We start from the raw sequence: 13097 nt of genomic DNA, 5'->3' as shown, positions 1-13097 counted from the left end.
GAGATATTTCATTTCAAAAAAATATTTCTTTGGGGTCTCTATCATCCTCTCAAACTATTGCCCTGTATCTTTTCTGCCTTTCATAGCTAAATTCCCAAGGGAAAAAACATCTACTTATTTACTTCCCATTTCTCAACCTCTTGCAATCTGGTTTCCACACCCATGGTGAATAAAGCTGTACTTGCCAAGGTTACCAGTGATCTAGAAATAATTAAATCCTATGTTCTTTTCTCAGTTCTCATTCATCCTTTTTTTTTTTAACCTTTTCTGGTTCTTGCACTGTTGACCACCTCCCACCTCCTGAATATTTTCTTCTCCATCAATTTTGGGATATTGCTCTCCTCCCAGCTATTTGAACACTCCTTGCTGGAATATCCAAATGAACCTCCCATTAAAGCATGGGTGTATTCCAAGGCTTTATCTGATCCTTTTCTCTTCCTCTACACCTCTCTCGGTGACCTCATCAATTCCCATGGGTTCAGTTATTCTTTCATGCTGATGATGCCCAGATCCATACACCTGGCCTTCAGCTCACTTTCCTCACTCCAGTCTGGCCTCAGCAACTTGCAAATGGGCATCTTTACTCATATCTCAAACTCAACATATCTAAAGTGGAAATCACACTCTCTCTCCCTAAATGTGCCTCCACCCTTAAATCCTTATTTCCATCCAGAGCATAACCACACTTCCAGTTATTCAGGTTTATGTGGAGATTTAATAAGCTCAGTACACAGTATCCTTGGGATTCTATACACTCCAAATGTAGTCAAAGTGAGGACTCGGAAAGACCTGAGCTCAAAAAAGCCAAGGTCTTCTACTGCATCCAGGGCCATCTCTAGTCATCCTGATCTGTATCTGGCCACTGTACCCAGATAGCTTTGGAGGAGAAGGTGAGGTTGGTAACTTTGCACAGTCCTCCCTCCCTTTAATTCAATTTAATTGTTAGTCATGGCATCATCTTCCTGATGCCATGGTCCTCTTTGAGAATGAAGGACAAACCACACTCATATACACGCAAATGTAGAGGGGAAAGGAACCATCTTGGAGCCCTCTCTCTCATGGTTACAGGGAGGTTGGGCAGCACAGAATGACTGCAGTAGAGTTGGGGGAGTAGGTTTAGCAATGATTGACTAGTTTAAAGCTGATTTGAAAGATTGAAAAATTGTCTTTTTTTAAATCATCTGTTCCTTTTAAATTCTTTTTAAAAAAATCTTAGAGATAAGCAGGAGTTCTTAATATGTAGTCCAACTCTTCATTCTGCTTGCCAGGTCTCATCAATTCAATGATCACAACATCTTTCCCATCCATTCCCTACTTTTTACTCGCATAGCCAACAACTCAGCTCAAGCCTTCATTATCTCTTACTTAAACTCTATCAATAGCCTCCTAATTGCATTCCCTGCTTTCAGTGCCTTCCCTGTTCAATTCTCAACACAAATGCCAAAATAATCCTCATAAAGCACAAGTCTAAGCCATATCATTCCCCTCCTCTTAGATCTTCAGTGGCTTTCTATTGTATCTAGAATAAAATAAACTCTGCTGTCATTTCAGGCCGAGGAATATCTGACTCCAACCTAATGTTCCAAGCATTTTTATATGCTACTCAACTCACACAGGCTAAATAATACTGACTTACTTCCTGGTCCCTATACAAAATATTTCATCTCCCACATCCATGACAATGTACCGTCTGTCTTTCACAGCTAGAATGTACTTCTTTCTCACCCCCGTTTCCCAGTTTATTTATTTATTTATTTTTTGGATTAAAGAGGCCATCCCTTGGCTCATTCTTAAAGAGCTCTAATCTTTGAATGGGCATTGACTCAGTCAAAATGAGAACTCAGAAAGACCTTAGCTTAAAAAGGCCGAGGTTTCCCATTGCATCAAACCACACAACTCTTGGAATAACAATGACAACAACAACTAGCATTTATATATCACTCTATACATACATACATACATATAATTATACACACATGTACACACATACATCTATGTACACAAACACATGCACACACACATACATATGAATATACAGGTTGCCTCAGTCAAACTGAAACTTGTTAAAGATAGCTTGAAAAGGCCAAGATTCCCCACTGTTATCTGGGGCCAACTCCAGTCATCCTGATATATATCTAGTCACTGGATCCAGATGGCTCTGGATGAGAAAGTAAGGCTGGTGACTTTGCACAGCCCTCCCTCACTTAAATCCAATTCACTTGTATGCCATCTCCTATACAAAGTCTTTCCTGACCTATTCTTACATCCCCCAGTTGTAAGTGCTTTCTCCCGCTCTAAAATTATGTTGTATAAACTTCATAACAATTTATTGGTGTAAATGTTGACTTTTCCCAGCTGAAGATAAAGTTCTAAAGGGTAAAGACTCCCACTTTTCTATTTATCTCCCCTATACCTAGCATAATGCCTTGCTTCTGATAAATGCTAAGTAAATGATTGGTGAATTGAATTGAATTTTTTAAATGGTTGTTTGGTCTATTCTTTACTTTTGCTTTTTCTACAGTCTCAGCTAAACTAAATGTAATCTCATTTTTAGTTAAATTAACTGACAATTCTTGGTGAATACACAATCCTTTAATCCTTAAGGGGATAGTGAATGAAAAGTCTCTGCCAAATATTCTAGTGTCCTGGGATTATGAGACTAGGAGCTCACTAGAGGGATTATTAGATAAGGGGTAACAATTCCATTCAGTTGTTGTGCAGAGCAATTCTCCAATCTAAAAAGTTGTCATATGAGGTACACACAGATGGAGCCAAAGTCACTAGAATAAGTAAAAAGGGCAATGTGACCTTGGGCAAGTAATTTAACCCCTCAAAACCCACAGAAAACTCAGTAAAATAATAAATTACAAAACAGTTGTTGTTCTCATTCAATAAAAGGCAAAAGAAGAGAAAAGAAATAGTAGTTGGTGATTTTCTGCTTAGGGGTGGTTAAGGACCTATTTGTTGGCCCAGTAACTTATTGTCTTCCAGGGGTATGTATCCAAGACAAAACAGAGAAACCTCACAAGACTGAACAGAACTGAAGACAAGTACCTACTTCTAGTCATTCATGGTGACAAAAATGGGACTTCCAGAAGGAAGATTAAAAAGTGTCATCAATGTATGTGAATACGCCATTGGGGCTATGAATTGGTCCAACCATTAGGGAAAGCAATTTGGAACCACTTCCCATTAAGTCTATACCCCAAAGAGATAAAGCAAGAAGAAAAGAACCCATATGTTCAAAGATATTTATAGCAACCCTTCTTATTGTAGCAAATAACTGGAAACTAGAGTACCTGTCAAATGAGGAATAGCTGAACAAAATATGGTATATCAATGTAATGGAATACTAATGTGCCATAAGAAGTAAAGAAAGAGGGGCAGCGAGGTGGCATGGTGGAAAGAGCACCATCCCTGAAGTCAGGAGGACCTGAGTTCAAATCTGGCCTCGGACCAAACACTTGACACTTATTAGCTGTGTGACCCTGGTCAAGTCACTTAACCCCAATTGCCTAAAAAAAAAAAAGTAAAGAGATGGTTCCAGTGTAACTTAGAATGATTTGTATGTACTGATGCAGAGTAAAATGAGCAAAACCAGGAGAATAATTTATACAATAGCAACAACGTCGTAGAGACAAACAAGACTCGACACTTCTGATCAATGCAAGACCTATCACAATTCAAGAAGACTAATGATGAAGCATACTATCCAACAAGGCAGAATGAGACCTTTCTTAAAAAAAAAACTGGCTAACAATGTAAACAAGATTAGGAGGGAGGCAGAAAACTGGGAAAGAATTTTTACAACCAGTGTCTCTGATAAAATATATAGATAAAATATGTAGTGTCATTTCTAAAATATATAGAGAACTGAGTCAAATTTATAAGAATACAAGTCACTCCACAATTGATAAATGGTCAAAGGATATGAACAGGCAGCTTTCAGATGAAGAAATTAAAGCCATTTATGGTCATATGAAAAAATGCTCTAAATCACTATTGATTAGAGAAATGCAGATCAAAACAACTTTGAGGTACCACATCACACCTATCAGATTGGCTAACATAACAAAACAGGAAAATGATAAATGTTGGAGAAAATGTGGGAAAATTGGAACACTAATGCATTGTTGGTGGAGTTGTGAACTGATTCAACCATTTTGGAGAGCAATTTGGAACTATGCCCAAAGGGCTATAAAATGTGCATACCCTTTGACCCAGCAATAGCACTTCTAGGGCTGTAACCCAAAGAGATCATACAAATGGGAAAAGGACCCATATGTACAAAAATATTTATAGCAGCTCTTTTTGTGGTGGTCAAGAATTGGAAACTAAGGGATGTCCATCAGTTGGGGAATGGCTGAATAAGTTATAGTATATGAATGTAATGGAATACTGTTGTGCTATAAGAAATGATGAGCAGGTGGACTTCAGAAAAACCTGGAAAGACTTATATGAACTGAGGCTTCGTGAAGTGAGCAGAACCAGGAGAACATTGTACATATTAATAGCCACAATATATGATGACTAACCTTTTTATTTTTTAGGCAATTGGGGTCAAATGACTTGCCCAGAGTCACACAGCTAGTAAGTATCAAGTGTTTGGTCCTGAGGCCAGATTTGAACTCAGGTCCTCCTGATTTCAGGGCCGGTGTTCTACCTACTGCACCACCTTATAATAACTAACTTTGATAGACTCATCTCTTCTTAGCAATGCAAGGATCCAAGACAACTCCAAAGGACTCGTGATGGAAAATGCTGGCCATATCCAAAAAAAGAGCTATGGAATCTGAATGCAGATCAAAGCATATTATTTGCTGGCTCTCTTTTTTTTTTCTTTGTTTTTATTTCTTCTTTTTTATGGTTTCTCCCATTAGTTCTAATTCTTCTTTACAACATGACTAATGTGAAGATAGGTTTGATATGAATGTATATGTAGAGCCTATATCAAATTGCATGCTTTCTTGGGGGAGGGGGAGGGGAAAGATGGAGAGAAAATTTGGAACTCAAAATCTTATGGAAGTGAATGTTGGAAACTAAAAACAAATTTTTCTTCTTTAAAAAAAGCATGGCTAGCACAGGGATTTATTTTGTTTGACTCTGCATATTTGTTATAATTGGGAAGGCAGGTAGGTCAGTGGATAGAGTGTTGGGCTTGGAGTCAGGAAAACTTGAGTTCAAATCCAGCCTCAGACACTTAATAGCTGTGTGACCCAGGGCAAGTCACTTAACCCTATTTTCCTCAGTTTCCTCATCTGTAAAATGACCTGGAGAAGGAAATGGCAAACCATTCCAGTATCTGTACCAAGAAAATTCCAAATAGAGTAATGAAAACTAGACATGACTGATAAACAACTGAACAACAAAAGGGGTGGGACATTAGAGAGCACTATTAATTAATATATTAATTAAAAAGATTAAACTCAGTTGAAGAAATCCAGAAACTGGAAAGGAAGAGCATAACAGAGAATATTTGGGTGGGAGGAAGGAGAAATAGAAATGATCTTTGTCATGAGTACACTATAGGCCACCTGAACAGAAAGAGGAAATAGATCATGAATTTTAAAAACAGATCACAAGTCTAGCACAAAAGCCAGTAGTTCAATTATCCAGACATCTGTTAGAACTCTCTGCCAAAAGCTAAGCAACTAATAACTTCTTCACTTGACTTAATGATAATTTCATCATTTAAAAACTGAATGAACCAATAAGGGGAAATTCTATTCTGGATCTAATTCTCATTACTAGGGAGAGCTAGTTGCTGGGGGTGGGGGTAGTGAGGGGTGAGTATGGTGGAAAACTGTGGAGGACAGTGACTACTCCACCCTAGAGTTTGTGATGGGGAAAACTGGGCATAATCTGACATGAATCCTGGATTTGGGGAAAGCAGTTTTCAAGAGCAAAAATAGATTGGATTCCATACTAAATAAAACACTTCAGGAGATGTCAACTCAAGAATATTCAAGGAGATATTCAAGGTTGAAATTATGAAGACACAAAGGGAAATAAGTCTAATGAGGTAGGCAAATGGGGTTTTTCAAATAAGATCAAGGAAAATGAGTGGCCAACTTAAATTTTAAAAAGCAATGTAAACTAATATGGTAATAGATTTTGCATGACTAAACACTTATAACCTATATCAAATTGCTTACTATCTCAGGGACAGGAGAGGTGAGGGAAGGAGAGAAAAAATTTCGAACTCAAAATTTTTTTAAACAAATATTAAAATTGTCTTTACCTGTAACTGGGGGGAAAAGAAAATATTATTATTTTTTTTAATTTTAAAAGGAATGTATAGAAGCAAGGCCAAGGAAAAGAATGTAAACATAAGAGCATGGAACATGATATAAAAAATAGTGTCAGGAAGGCTAAATCTCAGAATGAGATGAAACTGAACAGGAAAACTAAGGACAACAAAAAAGGGAGGTGTATGTTTTTTTTTAATCTGTTGGGGAAAAAAGGTGGCTCAAAGAAGGGATAGGCTCTTTGCTTAGGTCAATGAGACAATGACTCCTTACAGTAGAGAGAAAGAAGGTGGAGCTGCCCAATTTTTTTTCTATTTTCTCTGCAAAGGAGAATGGCCTTAATATTGGAAATGACAGAACAAAAATGACTAACAGGGAGTTGATACTCTAGATTAATAAGAAGATAGCATGTAGCTACCCATGATGAATTCAAGTAACCTGCCAGATGAATTATACTTTTGTATCCTGAAAGAAATGGCAGATGGGACTGCTGAGTCACTGCCAGTGATGTTTATACGATCATGAAAAACAAGAAAGGTACCACAATAGTGGAGAAGGCCTAATGTCCTGATTTTTTTATTGAACAGAATCTGAAAACTATAGGCCAGTAAGCCTGACTTCAAGTCCTGGGGAAATTCTAGAACAGATAATTAAAAAGATAGTTAGTTAACATCTAGAAAGAAAATGGGGTGACAACAAAGAGTCAGCTTGACTTCATCAAGAACAGGTCATTCCAGACTAACCTCATTTCATTTTTTTTACATGAGTACTAAACTGGTGGAAGAGGGAAAAGCTGCAGATAGTTTAGGTAGACTGTAGCAAGTTTTTGATAAAGTATCTCATAATATTCTTATAGAGAAAATGGATGATACAATAATAATAATAATAATAATAATAATACATTCAGATGAATTTAGAACTGGTTGGCTGGTCAGATCTAAAGAATGGTAGTGAATAGTTCAATGTCAATGTGTCAGGAAGCATCCAGTATAGCATCCTAAGGATCTGTGCTTGGCCCTGTGCCAATGACTTGAATAAAGCTATAGGTGACATGTTCATCAGTTTTAGAGAGGATACCAATCTGAGAGGGCTAACACAGTAGATGACAGGGTCATGATCCAAAGTGATCGAGAATCTAGACTATACTCTCTGAGCATTGGGCTGAAATGAATAAGGTGAAATTCAATAGGAATAAGTGGAAATTCTTGCAGTTGGAGGGAAAAATCAACTTAACAAGTAGAGTATATGGGAGGCATGAATAGACATTAGCAGTTCTGAAGAAGAACTGAAGGTTTTGGTGCACTCCAAGCTCAATGAAGCAGCAGTGTGATGCAGAAGCCATATAAGTTAATAGGATCTTGGGCTACCTTAATTGGACATATCTTCCAGGAAGAGAGAGGGCACAGTCTCACTGTATTTTGCCCATATTTGACCTCATTTGGAGTATTATTTTCAGTTCTTGGCACCAAAAAGACACTGATATGTAGAGGGCAGCCCAGAAGAAGGCAACCAGGATGTGAATGGCTTTGAGTCTATGTCATATGTCCAACAATTTAAGGAAATGGGCATGTTTAACCAAGAGCAATACAATGACCTCAGAGCACAGGTATCAAATACATGCCCCATAGGCCATGGCTTGTAACACTCCCAAATATGGCCCAAACCAGATGTGACTGGGAAATATTTAACAAAATAAACAAAAGACACAATAAAACATAGATAACATCACATTTTAAAACTAAGTTAATATGCAGTTTGCTGAGATCCTCATGTATGGTTTAATGGCTCCCATTTCTATTTAAGTTTGACAAGAAGCGGGGAGGGAGACAGAAAGGAATTAAGGAAGGGTTTATTAAACAGTTACTATATGCCAGGCACTATGCTAAGCACTGAAGATATAAATGCAAGACAGAGAAAGACAATCACAGCCCTCAGAGACCTTACATTCTAATAGGTGAATACACTCAGAAGGAAGGAAAAAGTACTACCACAGTGTGATGGTTTTGAAGTTTAGATAAAATCAGAAAGTTAAGACCAGGAGAGGAATGGAGGGAAGTGTACCCATTTGGGGTCTAGGAGGAACTCACCAATGGGAGAAGGTAAGACTCAGGCCTTGAAGAAGAATATTCAAGGGGGAAAGTATGGTAGGATGTTCCAGGGCAAGGAGACCCCAGCAATATCTGAAGTCCAGAGAAAGTCAGGAACAGGTCTGAGAAGGCACCAATAAAGTCAACACCAAATGGAACCTGAAAGTGTATGAGATGTACCAAGGAAAGTACTATGATAGTTCAAAGGTTGGAGGGATCCCTTTCATCTAGGGCAGGGACTCTTAACCTTTTTGGTATCATGGATCCCTGTGGCAGTCTGGTGAAGCCTATGAACCCCTTCTAAGAAGAATGTTTTTAAATACATAAAATAAAATGCAGAGAATTAAAAAGGATATACATTCTATTTATCCAAGTTCATAGACTCTTGAAATCTATGCACAGAATTTTTAGGGATCTGTGGACCCCATATTAAGAAGCCCTGAGCTAAGAGAATGGCCTTTTCTCCCACCTCTCCCGCCTTTAAGCTTTTTGTATTACGACTGAAGACTTTATGGAGGAGTTAGCATTTGAGCTGAGACTTAAAAGGATAAGTAGGATTTTGATTGGCAAAAAAATACAAGGGAAGGGTATTTCAGATAGAGATAATAATATACACAAATGCACAAAGGCAGGAAGGCACCAGGTGAGCTCAGGGAACAAAGAACAGTCTCTGTGGTCTGAATGTTGAATGAATATTGTTATGAACAATATTAATGTACGTAGTGTTTTGTAACACTTAAAGCATTTCTGACAGAAGAAAAACCTGAATGATGTGTAATTATAGTAAGCAAGCTGAACCCTGAAGAAGAGATAATAATGTACCTCCCTCCCATCTTTGCAAAGGTGGGGAGCTATGGGTATGGAACATTTCATATAATGTCAGACTCTGTCAGACTAGCATGTCAATGTTAGTTTCACAAAACTGCTTTTCTCCTCTCTTTTTAAATGATTTGTTACAAAGGATTATTCACTAGGTGGGGGGGAAATCAAGGAGGAAAACATTAGGAAATGAAGGTGCTGCAAAAACAAGAGGCTATCAATAACAAACAAATTTTGAGTGTTTTCAGTATATTATTTCACTTGATCCTCGCAACAACTCTGTGAGATGGCTGGTATTGCTTGTATTAATAGTTTACAGATTAGTTTAAATTTCAAAAAGAGAAATAACTTACCTATGGTATGAGAAGTGCGATGAATGAAAAAGGAGGATTCAGAAATAAGGACTGCAAATTAGGTAGGCCACATACTGTTCAGTGACAAATATTTGGCTAATAAGAAGGTGAGACTTGTTAACAGAGTTACTGAAGGCTCTGAAGCAAGAGGATAACACGAATAAAGTTGTACATCAAGAAGATTAGTTCAAAGTAGGACTGGAAGCACAAGAGAATCGCAATACAAAACCATTTAAAAGATTCTTACAATAGTCCTCAAAAAAGATATAATCCATTGCATTCAAAATTTCTTTCATAGCCTGTGGTGCATTCTTTTCAATATCTGTAAATGGTGGCAAATCCTTATCCTTTCAAAATCGATGCATTTTTAAAAAATCAGTCTGAAGTCATTCAGAACTGAATCTAGTGAAGGAAGTCGATGGTCAAGCTGAGCTAATGCCATTTTTGGTCCAAAATATTATTAAATAACAAAATAATGAAACTGATTTTTGAATGTCTTGTAAACTGGTTCTGAAAGCAATTACAAAGATCTCCAAGGCCAATTTTAAGCATCCTTCAGAGAAAGGTGATTTCTTTGAAGGAAAATAGTCATTTGGATTTATAAATAATGATCCATATTTTTAATTGATCCTATTAGTTTAAAGCCATACCCAGACAAAAGATTTTTGCTTCAAAAAATGGAAACAAAGTCGGTGTATAGCAATTGAAAAATGGTTGAACAAACTACGGCATATAAATGCAAAGGAATATTATTTGGCAATAAAGAATAAAGACGATGAGGGAGCCACAGAAATATGGGAAGATTTGTATATAAATCCGTTGCATTTAATTAAGCAAAACCAAAAGAACATTATATATAATATATCTATAATGTAATGCATATAATACATTATATATAATGTAAACTAGAACAATATAAAAAAACCAGAGCACTAAAAAGAAATTATACTCTAAACCAAAAAAAAAAATCATTGATGGTCTGGGAAAATAGATGATGAAACATACTTCCCTCTTCACACATGAAAGGTGAGGGACAGTAACTAGGGCAGAATACTGCAAGGGTTATCAGATGTGATCACTGATTGGGGTATTTGAGGCTGGTTTTCTTTTATTAGAAGGGAAAGTTCAACCCTGATGGGAAAAGAGAAAGGGTTTTCTGCCTCACAAAAACTGCAAAGTCATGATAAAAGGCACCAACAAAACATTCTGGTTTCTTTGTTCTTCCATCCTACTTTCTAATCTCCAAATGTTGAAAATTCTACTTTTCTCTTTCTCAACTTTTACACTCATACTTTGGAGAAAAATAATAAAACTGGGTCAGTAGTCCCTCAGACAAATTCATGCTAACAACTGAACTATTAGTGTTATTTAGCAGACTTTATCTTTAGTAAGCTGCCTACGTTAATTCTAAACCTTTCAAGGCGCCACCTCAAACCTCCCCAAACTCTGTAGAGGACTGCCTTCTACTCTGTTGAGTATACAAATCTTCAAATGGGTGTAAACTGTTCCAATTTCACTTCAAAATAACTCCACAAATTCATGATTTAGATGGTTTAGGAGACTGATTACCAGATTTCCTGTTCAAATCTTGCCTTGCACATTTACTAGCTATGTAACCCTGGGCAGGTCATTTAACCTCTAAATGCAGATAACAATAGCACCTACTGGAAACAGTAGAGAATTAAATGGGATAAGTGCAAGCTTTGTAAAATCTCAAGTGCTATATACATGTTAGTTATTATTATTATTATTATTCAACCACCATCTCCTTTCCAGTCCTCCAGAAATCTCTCTTTTCCACGTCATGGCTAATTCTTCCTTTTGCATCCTTAATCTCATCTCAGACTTGCTCTTATAGGGCCTAATTCTATCAATTATTCTCTCCCTCTAGCACCTTCAGAGGGGTCTTCCTCTCCCAGGTTGATATTTTTGTGATGGCAAATTAGGCCATCTTTTGTCCCAACTCTTACCTAGCTCCTAGTCATTGAATGAGACAAACTGAGGCCTTGCAAAGATGTTAATTTAGAAAAGCCAAGGTCATCCACTGCATCCCAGGCTGTTGCCAGTCATCTTGACTTCTGTCTTGCCACTGGACTTTGATGACTCTAGAGAAGAGAGTGAAGCTGCCGACTTTGCACAGCTCTGCCTCATTTAAATCTAATGCTTCATTAATTTACAAGATAAAATTTAAACTCAGTAGCTTGTCACCCAAGGTGCTCTATCATCTGATGCCAATCTATCTTTTCAGTCCTATCTCTTACTACTTCCATTCCTGCACTCAATAAATAGTTACTATATGTAGTAGAGATGGACTACTTTTTAAAAAGGTGAATTAACTCTGACAAATTTCCAAATCTAGTAAGCACATACTTTCTTGAAATCTGTTATGCCTCTTTAGTCCTAAGAGTTTAAAATTTAGGCAGAGGTTTTGGTTATCTGTAGTTCCTAATGTCTCGATTTGTTTCTAAATGTCCACATTTGTTTTTTCTTGATCCATTTCCCATCATTCAACATGGTCATAGTTCTATTTTAAAACTACAGCTGAACGCCGTCTTGGGGTGGGGGGAGGGACAAGATGGGGAGAAAATTTGGAACTCTAAATCTTGTGGAAGTGAATGTTGAAAACTGAAAATAAATTGATTAATAAAAAATACTATGAAAAAAAACTATAGCTGAGTAGCGATGTTGAATGAGCTCTTTCTGCTGCCAGTGGAATAGTAGAGGGCACCAAAGAAATGTGGGAAACTTGGAAAGGCAATAAAGATGATTGAAAAGCTAGAAGCTAGAACCCATAAAGAAAGATGAGACAAATTGTTCATTAGTGGGGAGAAAAGAAGGATCAAGGATGCCATGGTAATAGATTGTTAATTATGTTAAAAATTATTATAAGAAACATAGTGATAGTAATTCTTTATTACTCTGAGGGCAAATGAAAATAGGCTAAGCATGAATAACTTGAGCTAGCTATAAGGAAGAACTTTCTGTTGATGAGGGTTGGTAGGAGAGTTTTAAGAAAATGTGAAAAAGTCTTTTACCTGGACATCTCCAAGAATAAAGGCTAGAAATCTGAGTAAATTCATGTGAGTTTGTTCTCCCGACAGTTTGTCCCCCCCTTACATGTATCAAACTCATATTGCTTGAAATTGCTTGAAAGATGTAACAATGGATACAACTTTGTTCTAGAACCCTCTGATTATTAATAGTAAAAGAGGTATAAAATAGGGAGACCTATATCCTCCACAAGTGTTTGCCATTTTAACGGAGGTGATTCTTCTAGACCAGGGGTTCTTAAATTTTTCTGTGGCACAGCCCCCTTTGACAGTCTGGTGAAACCTGAAGCCTACCTCAATTATGTTTTTAAATGTATAAAATAAAGTACATAGGAATATAGAAGAAACCAGTTTTATTGAAATATAGTTAAAAAAATAAGGAAAATTCATGGACAACAATTTAAGAGCCCCTCCATAGATGACCATGTCCTCCAAGGTCTCTTGTTTGCAGATAACAATGTGCTGATTGTTCTGGGGAGCCTTCTAAATGAAACCCATAATCCCTGAAGATTTTAACCTATCTGAATGAGGTGGGGGAGG

At 37.1% G+C, this 13097-nt stretch overlaps 1 protein-coding gene across 4 annotated transcripts in view; it reads right to left on the bottom strand.

Annotated features, from left to right (window-relative positions):
• ELOVL7 (ELOVL fatty acid elongase 7) overlaps positions 1-13097 on the bottom strand; it is a 108809-nt gene that overhangs the window by 36416 nt on the left and 59296 nt on the right. The window lies entirely within an intron of this gene.

This window comes from Phascolarctos cinereus, unplaced genomic scaffold (genome assembly GCF_003287225.1).
Source record: "Phascolarctos cinereus isolate Bilbo 61053 unplaced genomic scaffold, phaCin_HiC Scaffold_4;HRSCAF=312, whole genome shotgun sequence".
In the NCBI taxonomy this organism is placed as follows: Eukaryota; Metazoa; Chordata; class Mammalia; order Diprotodontia; family Phascolarctidae; genus Phascolarctos; species Phascolarctos cinereus.
The sequence above is the reverse complement of the archived record's forward strand: the minus strand, read 5'-3'. Positions and strand labels throughout refer to the sequence as shown.